Source organism: Leopardus geoffroyi, chromosome D3, assembly GCF_018350155.1.
Source record: "Leopardus geoffroyi isolate Oge1 chromosome D3, O.geoffroyi_Oge1_pat1.0, whole genome shotgun sequence".
Taxonomy (NCBI): Eukaryota; Metazoa; Chordata; class Mammalia; order Carnivora; family Felidae; genus Leopardus; species Leopardus geoffroyi.
In genome coordinates this window covers 52,030,564-52,045,961 of record NC_059339.1, presented here as the reverse complement: position 1 = coordinate 52,045,961, position 15,398 = coordinate 52,030,564, and positions in this window count along the sequence as shown.

The window sequence follows — 15,398 nt, the reverse complement described above, 5'->3', positions numbered from 1 at the left end:
ACATGATTGATAAAGGACATGATTCCCAAAGTTCAGTGTCTAATATTAGACACTATTATTATTATTAGTAGTAGTAGTAGTAGTAATCAGGACATGATAATGCATTCAATGCATTTTAACAGTGTTCTGATAAATAACATGTGAGCACTCAGGAAGGCACCTACTTCAGACCTGGTGGTGGAGGGTGGTGATGATTTCCTTAAAACCATCATCATTTAAACTCTTTTATAAAAACTATTCTCTTGTAGGAGTAAGCTAAGGCAGTTAGCTTTGGGTAGTTTAATTTTTAAAAATGTATACTGTCAGTTCAATAAAAATCATACATCTTATCTTTTATTTTTTTTTTTTTATTTTTTTTTCAACGTTTATTTATTTTTTGGGACAGAGAGAGACAGAGCATGAACGGGGGAGGGGCAGAGAGAGAGGGAGACACAGAATCGGAAACAGGCTCCAGGCTCTGAGCCATCAGCCCAGAGCCTGACGCGGGGCTCGAACTCCCGGACCGCGAGACCGTGACCTGGCTGAAGTCGGACGCTTAACCGACTGCGCCATCCAGGCGCCCCACATCTTATCTTTTAAAGACAGTTTGTGCATTTGATATTGGTGACTTAGCTTTTTCTGGCAAAATATGACAGATGTCTTTTGCCTGTCTAGAAAAGTAATAAAAAACCCAAGAGAAGCAAATGTGATCTGCAGGTGACACTTTTACATACACCACTTTCACTCATCCTATCTCTCTGTTTTCCTTTTATTATTATTATTATTATTATTATTATTATTATTATTATTACAGGTCAGCCTTTCACCATGACTATTATGACACCCAAAAGCTGAGCATCTAGATGTGACCTAACAAAGTAAAAAGCTAAGCATTAATCAGATGTTTCTGATTTATGGCAAAGTCACTGCCTTAACTGGAACTATTCTTTCAAGTTTTAAGTGCTCAATGTTACAGTATCTCCAAAATTAAGTCATAGCTTTTGAGTTAAATTTTATATCATTGATCATTGGTGCCTGTGTTACAACATAGCATTCTGTTTTTCATTATAAATAAGGTAAATCGAAGAGAAAATAGAAGTATTTAAGAATTATGAAGCATATTTTTTTATTTTGATGATTTTAAATAAGATTATATAAAGTTTTCTATGGCAAGTTGATTTGACAAACGTTTATTTTAAAAGTCAAAGGGAACTTAGTAATGCATTTATCTAAAACTAAGGATCATAATTAGCTTACATTATGCAATGCCCTCAATAAATAAATGTCAGTTTTGAGCTAAGGCACATTTTTGCTACTGTTTTGCTTATTATTTGTAGAAAAAATGATTTGAATCATTTGCAAGTTATATGAGCCATTAGTGATTATGGCCCAAGGTATTAACTGAAAGTTATTTAAGTAATTTCCAAAGCCTGTTCCACAGTAGGCCAGGCATTAATCATCTGTTATGTCTTTTATAAACATGGAAGCAATTAAGTGAAAATTGCCAGGTTTACATAGACGATATTATCATTGGCAATTATAGTATTAGAGAATAACTAGTGATTTAAATTTTGTATAAGAATAAAAACCTGTACCACATTATGATGGCCCTTTTTAAAGTATAAAACTAAGCAAATTACGCAAATAACAAAGGGGATTTGCAACAATACTCATGATCCTGGAAAGAAAACAGTTGCAATACAACAGTAAATACAGCACAATCTCCATTTTAAAAAGTAAAATAAAATATACATGAATGTGATTAACTTTAGAAATAGTGAGTTTGGAGAGAGTGACTATACAGTGTTTCAGTCTTTTGGTGTGAGTGAGGGCACCATACTGCATTTGTGACTAATCTACTTCTTAAAAGCACCAAATCTGGGGGTGCAAAATAATATGTATATCAGATGGCTCAAGGATTTTAAATCATTTGAAATAAAATCCATTCATAAAACTAACATATAATTTTAGACAGATTTTAATTTTTTTTTACATTATTCAATGGCAGAGTAAGTAAACTCATGTTAAACTCATGTCAAAGAAAAATGTACCTAATTTATACCCATTTGGTTTAGTTACAATATGAAAACAAAAGTTACAGCTATATTCAATAGTGGAAACTTAAGTATAGAATTTGTACATGTGATCATTGAATTAGAATAAAATGAAGACCAAATACGAAGTTAATTTGTATGTCAGCAGGGGGGCAGGTCGGCCCATGAAAGGTTTCTCCAATCAGTGTGGAGGGAAATTCATCTGAATAGTACTAAATTGACTAAAATTTAGCCTTACTAAACTATAGCCTTAAATTGACACATCATTTTGAATTGCTGATTGACGGCTATATCTGGAAAACTGAGCCAGGTGTTTCACACATATCTCTTTGTGTCTTTTAACTTCAGACATCATTGGGAAAAATGAGAAAATTCATCTTTTTTATTGTTCTACACTTGACTGAACTATATTTTTCATGGTTTAAGGGCTCATGAAAAAAATCACAGTAGAGGAAAAAGAAACTTTTTCTAAGGAATTGGAAGGAAAATCTTCTCATTAAATAGCTACTTTGTGCAAACAAAACAACTCTCAAAAAATATCTATTCTTTCGGAGATGCAAGGTGTTTTCTTTGTTAATATGGTTGCAGGCTATAAATTCCTCGTTTTCTTCCCATTTCCTTTGCAAAAACCTATGAAGACACTTGAGTAAAATAAACAAAGACAATAGACTATAATGATAATGATTAAAAATATACAAAGGTTTGGCAAATTTCTTTGCTTTGTGCCATAACAATGAAGCTTGGCTAGAAATACAACTTGTTTTGTAGAAATACAACTATGTTTTGAAATGGATTGCCATGATGAGGTGAGTTGTAAGTTTTTTCACACTCTACTATGTCTTGATACTGGTAGTTCTGAGTGTCATACATTCAGAAAAATAGTAAATTAATACCTACTTTCAACAGGAAAATTCTGTCTCCTTAACTTTTTCTTTCATTCTTCTTTTTTTTTTCCCCACTAATTCAATCATCCTTGCTTTCAAATGTTCATCAAGTGCCTACTATATTCAGGGCACTCTGAAAGACATGAGGAATACAGCAATAAATAATGAAGTTTTCCTACTTACTTTCATGAAGCTTAATGTCTGGTTGGGCAGTACATTAAAAATATTAAGTGTGATAAGTATTAGAAATTATGAAAATACAGAGTTCTCAGAGAGTATGCGGCACAGCCTATCAACTTACTTTTTGTCTGTGTACTCAGAAAACTGTACCTCTCATGATGTAATATGAGCCACTAATCATTTGTTTCATGAAATATAATATATATGTATGTATATATAAACATATATATACATGCATATCTATATATACATATATATACATGCATATCTATATATACATATATATATATATATAACAGAATAAATACTTCAGATCTTGACTAGTGTAAAAAATACTTCAAAGGATTAGGGTAACAACAATAAAATCTGCAGCGCGGACCTTGTGTTCACTGTGAAAATTCTTTAAGTTATGTATTTATAAGTTCATTTTTCTGCATGTATGTTATATCTTAAAAATATTTTTAAAATACATTTTAGTGAGGCAGGATTGGCATTACAGAACATAAATCTGGTGATGAATAAGACATATTTGAGAATACAACAAAATTGTATAAAGTATGGAAAATGATGAGAAGACCAAAAAATGTATAGAAGAAAGATTAGAAAGATCCAGTGTATGGAAGTTATTTATTCCTGAAACTAGAAAAACAATGGCAGGAGCCAACATCAAATCTGTAAGAGAAACTGTCCTAAGCTGGACAAATACCTTTGCCTTCACGTCATATTGCAGAAATATGAATACCAATATTTAGATTTGAAATATTAAACCTGGCAAGGAAAAATATAGAGAAAATATGGAAACAACCATCCAAACAACAGTAAAAACAAAGAATGAATAAAAGCCAGAAGATCCTAGAGTAGTATCAAGGTTGCCATTCAAGAAAGTCAGAGCCAGGTGTATTTCATTTTTTAAGATAATCAAAAATTATTCTCAAATTTTCAAATTTTGAGAAAATATATTGCCCAGACATTTAAAAACTCACCAAAAATGTTCCTACATAGTTAAGATATTAATATGGAAATATTAAAACTGGAAAATTCTTGCTAAAAATAGTCATGAATAATTAAGCCAAATGAATAAGGTAAAAATAGGAAAATAAATTACTTACCTTATTTTTATGTCTAAGTAATGCTATATGTTTATAGCAGAAATAAAGACAAAATAATTTTAAAAAGAGGATTAATTATTCTTTTAAATGAGAAAATGAAAGGAAAACAATTTTTTTAAAATTAAAGAGCTAACTATAAAAAAAAGCAAATTAAGCAAAAATTACTTTTGAAAAATAAAAAAAAAATATTGTCTGGGGATTTATAATTAGATAAGTGTATTTCTAAAATAAACTTGTAAAACAAATACTTAGCTAGAGTTTATTTGGATTAAAAATAAAGATATGTATATTCCAAATCATTTCAGAATTATTTTTATAACAAAAAAGTTACAAAGCTAGATATGGCAAAATGTTATGGTTTAAAATCTGTTTATAGGAAGCAAACATTTGAGATTATATCAGAATACAAAACTGGGAAAATATCTGCTTCTAAATAATTAGACTACAATGAAATGATGCCGAAGATCTTAAAGTCAAAAGGATATATTATGGAAACTGCACCCAATTACAGAAAAGATGACAATATTAATGTCAGGCAAAAATAATAGAAGAAGAGAAGCACAATCAATGATAAATACAAAACAAATCTGAAATTTTATGCACCAAATGATATGCATTAAATTAAAAATAACTGTTAGCCATTTAAAAATGAGCCAACGGATTTCCAACTTTACTGGCACAAATTAACACATTATGATTATTTCATCTTGTACAAGAATACGTAGATTTTAATACATAGAGGATCTGTTCAACCCAATCAACATAATGAAACTAACTGATTTGGAAATCCTTACCCTTTATTCACATTTAGACCTCCATTTATATGTTCAATGGGTTATTCACATAAATTTAAGTATTTGGCCAGAATGATACTCTCAATGAATTAAGAAAAAAAAATTAGAAACTATGTAAAGCCAAAAACTAAAAGCATTTTTCAAAATGAATTTTCTATTCAGCACAACAGACTATTCGCATTAATAAAAATAGAATATTTCTTATTATAGTTGAAACCACAAGTAATATCTTAAGGAAAAACCTGAATAATGTAGATTAAAACACGTTGGCAGTGGCTAACTTATCATCTGTAAAGTTTTCATTATTAGTGTCGGTAAACTATGTATACATGATAGGACTCAGAGACTATAAATGTTTTTAATTAAAAAAGAAAACAGGGATGCCTGGGTGGCTCAAGTCATGATCTCACGGTTGCTGGGATGGAGCCCTGCATCAAGATTCAACCTTGAAATTGTCTCTCCCTCTCTCTCTGCCTCTCCCCCACTCAGTCTCTTTCACTTTCTCTCAAAGTAAATAAAAAAATAAACATTTAAAAAGAGGAAGAAGAATGGGGTGTCTGGGTGACTAGTGGGTTAAGCATCTGACTGCGGCCCTGGTCGAGGTCCCACAATTCATGGGTTCGAGCCCCACATCGGGATCTGTGCTGACAGCTCAGAGCCTGGAGCCTGCTTTGGATTCTGTGTGTGTGTGTGTGTGTGTGTGTGTGTGTGTGTCTGCCTCTCCCCCCTCACACTCTGTCTCTCTGTGTCTCTCAAAAATGAATAAACATTAAAATAAATAAATAAATAAGATAATAATAAAAACAGTTATAAATTAATAGAAATAGAAAAAGCATTACTACATCTAAGATTTTATTTCTTAAGCCAAAATTGGGCAAACATAAATTCCTGGAAAATATAATCAGGAATACAAGAGTGAAATGTTCCTAATTCACACCCATCAGCAGCATTTTAGGTGATATACAAACATCAGCTGTAAAGGAAGAAATTACTGAGGGAAAAATCACCATTCAGGTTTTTTATTTTATGAAAAAAATTAGATACTGTGATCACAGATAATGCCTTTCTACAAAGAAAATAAGGTTAGTCTTGAATTCTGGCAAGCAGGGATGTTGCTGAAAACCATAGAAATACTGCGTATTTTTTGTGGGTGTGTTTTATGGCTGTATTCAATATTTGTATACCTGCATATGTTCACATTTGCATTTACAGAGATTTCAAAGTGCTTTACAATTTCGGTTTGCTTAATTCTAGAAGGTTGGTTATTAAATTTTACAATAGAGTTTTAAAACTTTGTCTTGGAATGTAGTTTTGCTTCAACTATAATTACTATTGTGCCAATGATTTCTTTTCCATAGTGATGCCTTCAAATTTCTATTCTTAACCTTGTTGCATATTTTTTTCTTAGACTGTATTATGCACATTCATTATTTTAACATATACACTGATAAATCCTGATTATGACCAGTTTAAATTTATAAAACCTGGGAAGTCAGCATTTTCAGTTGGAAGTTCTCAAAATATCTCATTTTTAATATACCTCAAATACAGCCTAACACTAACCCACCCCCAAATCTGTATTTCCTTCAGTATTTGTTAATACAGTAAATGTAATCAACACTCACCTATGATAGGAATCTGGCAATTATCCTAAATGCCATTCTTTCTGTTGCCAACTAACAAATCAAATTAAATTTATGGTTATGTTCTAAAAACATTACCTTCTTAAGTTGTTTTCTATTCAATATTCATGACAATGCCAAAAATCGTTCAAGTGGTTATCTTCACGCCAAGCCTGCAAATTCCTACTTCTAATTTATCCTCCAGACTGCTTCTGCTATTATTATTTTTGTCCTCTAAAGACTACATCCAAGCTCTATAGCATTTCAGACATGTTCCTCCAATATTTTCCCTTGTTTGCTTTATAAGCATTTCCCATCTGTTGCTTTCTTGACCCTTAGCAAATTGCTTCTTGCCTTGGAACCACGTTCTTTCTCATCTCCATGACATTGAACTTACTGTTCTTTCCTGAAATGTCCTCCTCATCCTTTCTTGTTATTCTTCTCTGTATTCCTCAAGGCTGTGCATGCATTCTCTATAAAACTCTCTGAAACTTCTTATATAAGTAGAATAAATTACTCATTGTTTGTTTTATATATTTTATAAACCATAATACTTCCTCAATTACATGTTCTCCTCTGCTATATTTGATTGTATATAAATTTTGTCTGCATAATGCTTGGCTACCAGGTCAATGGAGGCTTCAGTATACAATTAGACAGTCCAATAGGACTAATACTAAATAGAATATTGAGTGTTGATATTAGAAAAATTAAAGCAGACAAAGAGTGAGATCATTTCAGTTCAAGCTTTGAGAGAAATAAAGATAGCTGCATTTATGATAACCTTATCCTTAGACCTAAATTGAAGAGGGTATTCAGAAACAACAGCCAAGATCACATGCTTAAACATGGACTCATCACACACAAAGATAAAATTATATTCAAATAAGTTTTTCTTTCTCCAGGACTACGCTTTCTGCACAGTATTTCTGACTATGCAATGGGTGTAAAAAAACATTCTGCTGTAATCCTCTGACCACACACTTTTCTCTTTGCTGAGATGTCATATGAAGAGCAAATTCCTCAATAAACTTAAACTCAGAATGTTTTAAGATTTTATACCAACTCAATTACATAACGTTTAGATTGGCTTTCATTGTATCCATCAGAAAATCTTCACAAGTATTTGCATATGTTTCCACTGAAATTCCTTTAGAAACAAATTTATCTTCCCTTCTTCTAGTGTTTTTATTTTTTAGCTATCTGAAAATGTTTGTGTTATGTTTTGTGTTCAATTTGCTTGCTTATTTGTTTTTATAATTTGGAAAAATCTATTTATGAATCTCTCAGTATAAAATTCTCACAATACAAATGTAATTGCATTCCTTGGTCTCTGAGTAGTCAAACTGAAGGGAAGTTATCAGGGATAAAGAGAATTAATCTCATTTCATTTATTTTAAGTAAGCTATTTTATTATTTTTCAAAAGTTCTTTTTTTTTTTTTTTTTTTTTTTTTTAGTTTGGTCTGTTGTCTATTGTCTATGTGCCTATCCCTAAAACGTGGGAACATGTTATGTCATATTAAAAAAGAGCCTTGATTTGATTAATAATCTTGAGATGGAGAGAATATCCTGAATTATCAGGGTGGGCCCAATAGCATAACAGAGTCATTACTATGGGAAGAAGAAGATAGGACAGTCAATCAGAGGAGATGTGACAACAGAAGAAGACATCAGAGAAATCTGAAGATTGCAAATGGCCTCCTGAAGCTGGAAAAAGCTAAGAAACAGATTCTTCCTTACAGTTTCTGGAAGGAATGCAGCCTTGTCAATACCTTGATTTTAGGATTTTTGGCCTTCAGGACTGTAAGATAATGAATTTCTGTTGTCCTAAACCACTAAGTTTGTGGTAATTTGTTAAAACAGCAGTAAGAAACTAGGCTATGATCAACAGTAGAAATGTTTCAGATCATGGAAATAGTTTTGTAAAAAAGAGGAATAGAGCTAATACGTATTGAATACTTCAATGTATCAGGAATGACAAAGGCTACACACTTTGCAAAACTTACCTAATTTTATCTTCAAAATTTTGTGAGATAGAGCTTATCTCTAGTTTTACAGATAAGATTTGGTAATGAACAACAACACCAAAAACAAAAAAAAAAAAAAAAAAAGAAAAAAAAAAAAGAAAAGAAAAGAAAAAAAAATCACACGGCTAAATGATAGAACCGGCATTCAAAATCTGTATCATTGACCTTAAAATCTGTTGTCTTTCTCATGTATGTTGAACTAAAATTTTAGATCAAAATTATTTTTCCATCTGGAAACATCTGAAAATAGCACCATCACTCCTGGCTTGATTACTTTCATTATAAACGTTATTTTTTATTGATTTTACTAAACTCTTACAATTCACCATTGTTAAGAAATCATCCTTCTCCCATCCTTCTGTAAGCATGGATTCATTGGTCTTTTTAAAAGTTCTCCCATTCTGCACCTGCATCTATTTTTTTAAGCAGTTTGTTTGTTTGTTTCCCCCTCTATTCTATAAGATCTTTAGAACATGTAGTGTTGTTTGTTTGTTTTGTATGTAATATGGTAACATGATGACTTCTACTTTTTAATATTTTTTGTATAACTAATAATTTATAGCATGAGCCCACTGATATTTTAATAAAATGTTAAGAAGGAACATTTTGAAATATTGGGCAGTTGCATTGCTTTGACAAAACATCTTTATCTTTACAGGATTTGACACTGCATGAATTTAACCCATGCTTCAAATGTTGCCTGATGTTGTTTTATGTATCTGTGTAGCTGATTCTAAAACATTGCTTGGAGATAACACTATTGCAGTATTAGATAAAGGAGGCAATATTATTATTCATAGTAATCAGAAAGAAAGACTGAAAAGAGAAACAGAAACAAGTTTTCTATCAACAAGTCAATAGCAGATGAAAATTGGGGCGAGGTAAGCTAGCAGCATAGACTACTTTCTCTTCTCAAATATTTCCTACTTTACCTCATGGTGTATGTGACTTTCAAGTTATTTCATCTAATATATTCCCAGATGAGAAAGAGCTAGTTAACGGGTATATACATATTGGCTCAGTCACATCTGGATCCCAGTTCTACCACCCACTAATAAGCTGTTCCCTGTTGTGAAGTCAAAATGTAAAGTGTAAAACACATCAGAAGCATGTTCTAACAGCAAATCTGAAATAAACAGAATCTTTAAAAAAAAAAAAAGATTGTAGGAGTATAGAGCACAGTTTGTATATGACTTTAATACAAGAGATATTTTCCCGGTAAAATCATATGTGGTTTACCAAATACATGAGACAACAGAGGAAAACTGTGAAGAGAGCTGTATGTACACATCTTGAGGCTCTGATTTAATGAGATTTGCTTGAGCTTTGGCTCTTGAGACTTTTAATTAAAATATTACTTTTTGAGATGAATAATATGAATATATTGGAATATATATTTTAAAATATGTCATATATTTTTAATATAACATGATCATGGAATAGAACTTTCACATTAATCAAGTAATCATTGAACTGTCAAAAGGAAATTGCATGAGACACTTGTTATAAATAGCAAGAATGGATCTATTCAAGATTATTGCAATAAAGGTCAAGACTATAGGGGAGATACAAAAATACTGACTCAAAGGGGCACATGAACACAGATGTTTACAGCAGCATTGTCAACAATAGCCAAATTATGGGAAGAGCCCTAATGTCCATCAACTAATGACTGGATAAAGAAGATGTATATATATATATATATATATATATATATATATATACACACATATATATATATGTACATCTATAGATGTATATATATATATATGTATATATATAGATGTACATATATAGATGTATATATATACATCTATATATTTATATATATATATATAAATGTATTTATGTGAATATTTATGTATGTATATAAATGTATTTATGTATATATTTATGTATGTAATTATATATATATACAATGGAATATAAGAGAGAGAATCTTAAGAAGTATCCACACTCAATGCAGAGCCTGACACAGGGCTCAATCTCACAACTGTGAGATCATGACCTGAGCTGAAATCCAGAGTCAGACTCTTAACTGACTGAGCCACCCCTACATTTCTAATCTTTTTAAAAAGAGATATCAACATAATATTGCTAACCTCAGTTACACAGTTTTATAGCTCTGATTTATATTTCTGTATTTATAATCAGATCAGAAACATGTTAAAGTGAACAATAAAAAATTCTATTCAAGGTTAGTATTTTAATTTCTGCCAGTGAGATCATGCAAATCAATAATTTTTTTAAGTGATGTAGATGGGAAGTTCAATAATCTGCTTATTGTGAAATTATTAAAACCAAAACAAGACAAAAAACCCTTAAAAAAAGAATAAGCTGTATAAAAACCTAAAATAAGAGTACAGAGCTGAATAATTTTAAGTTAAACATCCTGTCTAGATATATAATTTCCATTGGGCTCTACACAAAAACAAAATCAAAACTAATAAACAAAAACAGCAATCAAGCAAAAATAATGATAAGAAAGGCTTTAAATCTCTAGCACTAAAATAAAAAAGGAAGAGAAAATAGGTTCACTCCTATTCTTCCTGGAGACCCACTAAAGGAGAGCCGAATTTGTCACCCCAAAATATGTCTCTTTAATATTAAGATTCGGTTAAGCTGGTTATTTGTATAAAACAAAAACAAAAAGGGGCACATGGGTGACTCGGTTAAGCGTCCAACTTTGGCTCAAGTGATGATCTCCCCGTTAGTTTGAGAACCCTTTATCCGGCTCACTGCTGTCAACATGTCTGTGTGGAGCCAGCTTCAGATCTACTGTCCTCCTCTCTCTGTCCCTCCCCTACTTGCGCTCTTCCAAAAATAAATAAATATTTAAATACAAACAAGCGAAAACAAAACAAAACAAAACAAACACAAAAAACAGTAGACACAAAAGAAGCTCTGAAACCCAAGTAGAGATTACCTTTTTGTAAGACACATGTACATTTAGAAGGGAAATCTCCATTTGTAATGGTATCTCCATCTCTGTAGGATGACTAAATCTTTATAAAAATTTAACAAAGAAGAAAGAATAGATTTAAATCTGCATAATAACCATACCCTTGTTTGTTGTGTTTTCCCTAATAACTTACATAACTGAGTCTCCTCACCCTCAACATCTTTCTTTTGTCTTTAGCTGAAGATGGTGTTTAAGGTGTTGGCTTGGGCCATTTCAGAGACTTACTCAGTTTTCCTGAAGGAAATAAAACAGGAAGTATACATGTTACTAAATTTCTGTTTGTTTTTCCTCCCATTAATCTGCCTTTTATTACAGGAGGATCTCAGCCAAGAACCTAAAAGGGTGGAGGAATAATTATTTTTTCTGAGAAAAACCCGTGAGATTTATTGTCTATCAGTATAAAATCAGTCTGAGATTTGAAAATGGTCCAAATCATCTGGCTGTAGCATTTCCAAGGTTCTTATGAGTAAGACCGAATTGAAGATATCAAAGGTCATTGATGTAAATGACCATAATGGAGCTATGGTAATATTGATAATGAGGCATATAATGAAGTAGACTTCATTTTGGAGATCCTCAGTGACCAAAAAGAGAATTGCAAATGAAGTGGAAATTTAGAGAAGATTAGTCAGGGATGATGAAAAAAGACAATTTTAAAAGGTAAAATTTCAGGTTGGTTGCAATTTAGTGTAATGAGATTCTACTCTTAAGTGAAAATCCATTAAATGACAGAAATAATTTAAATACTGAGAAATTCTATGAGATGAGACAGCAAAGTCTATATATCCAGAAGAGATGTTCTCTCCTGACCTCAGTCCCTGAAAAACCACAATGAATCTGTCTTAGTTACTGGTCCATTTTGATCAATTGGACCAATGTAATAAACCAAATAACCCAAGAACCCTTTTTCTTACCTGCACTGAATTAATTTATTATTAAAATTTCATTAAATTATTGTTATGCAAATTAACAGATATATTTTATTATTTAAATGTATAAATCTATGACATTTTCCCTGAATTTATACAGTTTTTTTCAAGCTTACTTAATAAATTTTTGGGTATACAGTGATACAAATTGATCTATTTGTCTATTTATCTATCATCTCTCTATATATTTACATAGAAAACAACCACTACCCAACCTTAGATGGTAATAGTAATAATTCATCTATGTGATTATTTTTTGTTCTTAGAAAAATGTCTTTTACCATAAAAGCCTCTTTCAGAAAGCAGCTTTCTCACTGACAGTATTATTTTCCATTGTTAAGGTAAATACCTAGTTCCACCATTTACCACCTGTATGAACTCCAATAAGCTTATTATCCTTTCCAAACTTCACTTTTCTCACTGGTGAAACAGCACTAACCACCATTCTCACAGGGTTGTTCAGAGGAGTCAACGAGTTGATTCAGATTATGACCAATTATGGGAATGGAGGTTGGAAGATAGACCATTAGGGAAGTTTGCTAATGTTCATCAAGAAAATATATAACTAAAAGTGACTTCCAAAAGTATTCACTTATATATAAGGAAAGTAAAGATCATGGAGTATAATGAATTATCATGATTATTAGAAACCATGACAATATTAGAATCCAGTACTCCTAATATCTAAATCAGTGCTAGAAAGGATTTCTTTAAATATTCTAAGTAAATAGCATGAACTGTAATGGTGATGAAAATAATAAATTACCCTATAAAGTCTTTCAATAAGACATTCTAGCATCTGTTTCGAGAGTCATATGCAAAATTCAGTTCTAGAGGTATTTTATATTCCATATATTATATTCTGAAGAGTCATTAAAAGTTTAAAACTAATTTCAAGAAAGCTATGTGCTTACTTTCAGATTATAGTTTTATCACCTACCTTTTCTTCAGGAAAAAAAGAAGTCAGTTGAATAAACATACATATATGTTCCTACATACAGAGAAATATTAAAATAATTTGTAATATCCAGAATCTAGAAAGAAAATACATAATCACTTTAAACATCTTCAAGATGAGTGTTCAATTTACACTCACACACACACAAACACACAAACATCCACACACACCCACGAACACACAATCTTTTAATCAGTGTTTGAGGAGAAAAACTTGGTGACATTTAAGGAAAAACTCACTGTAAGGGGATGCTGAGGTAAGTACTATTGGTTTGTAGATTCTTCTCTCATCAGACTTCCCTGATCTTTTCTGAGTGGATAATCTAAGGGCAATTAATAAATTTGGCAAATGTTTTTGAGTGTTGAGCATGAAATATTTGGTACTATAACTCCTAATTTCATGAGAAAAATTGAATCATAGAATGTTATATCATCTTGTATGTTTCAAATATTTGCTTCTAGTAAATAGTAATCTTCTGCTTATCGATATAAGTGCCTTACTTAAACAAAAATACATTAGTAAATGAGGTGCCTGGGTGGCTCAGTTGGTTGAGTGTCCAACTCGATTTCAGCTCTGGTCATGATTCCAGGGTCATGGGATTGAGCCCTGTGTTGGGCTCCATGCTAAGTGTGGAGGCTGCTTGAGATTCTCTCTCCTTCTCTCTCTCCTTCTGCTTCCCTCCCCACTTACACACTCTCTTTCTCTAAAATTAAAATATATATACATATATATATATATATACACACATATATATAATACATTGGTACTTATATATGATAAATGTAATATATAAACACAAAAATCTTTGTCATGTATTGATTTATAATCCCTATAATCCTTTATGAGTATGTAATAATTAAATACCAATTGCCTCATTTAAAAACTCAATTTTATGGGACGCCTGGGTGGCTCAGTCGGTTAAGCGTCCGACTTCAGTTCAGGTCAGGATCTCACGGTCTGTGAGTTCGAGCCCCGCCTCCGGCTCTGGGCTGATGGCTCAGAGCCTGGAGCCTCTTTCTGATTCTGTGTCTCCCTCTCTCTCTGCCCCTCCCCCGTTCATGCTCTGTGTCTCTCTGTCTTAAAAATAAAAAAACGTTAAAAAATTAAAAAAAATAAAAACTCGATTTTATGTACTGTAATTTGGAGTGTTTACTTATTAATAATTAATTCTTAATTAAATTTTGTAACTTCTGAAATATGCATTCTTTTAATAGCTAATAATAAATACAAGCAAATGAAAATAGTTATTTTACTTAAAGTTAACAATTGTTCTTGTCTTTTTTTTACTGAGATTTTGTTTCCTTTTAATGTTTTTGTTTTGTTTTGTTTTGTTTCGTTTTTAAGAGAGAGAAGGAGAACACGAGAAGGAGAGCATGAGCAGGGAAGGGGCAGAGGGGAAGAGAGAATCTTAGGCAGGCCCCACGCCCAGTGCAAAGTATGTCACAGAATTTGATCTTAAGACTTTGGTGGGGCGCCTGGGTGGTGCAGTCGGTTAAGCGTCCGACTTCAGCCAGGTCACGATCTCGAGGTCCGTGAGTTGGAGCCCCGCGTCGGGCTCTGGGCTGATGGCTCAGAGCCTGGAGCCTGTTTCCGATTCTGTGTCTCCCTCTCTCTCTGCCCCTCCCCCGTTTATGCTCTGTCTCGCTCTGTCTCTCTCTGTCCCAAAAATAAATAAACGTTGAAAAAAAAATTAAAAAAAAAAAAAAGACTTTGGGATCATGACTTGAGTAGACATCAAGAGTAGATGCTCAATCGACTGAGCCACCCAAGTGCCCCTCTTTTTAATGTTTTTAATAACATATTCTTATAGGATTTACAAGTGAAACAGGAACATTTTAAGTATAGATAATCTTAAAAATTATTGTCAATAAAAAGTATTATTTTCACTTAGTCAATGAA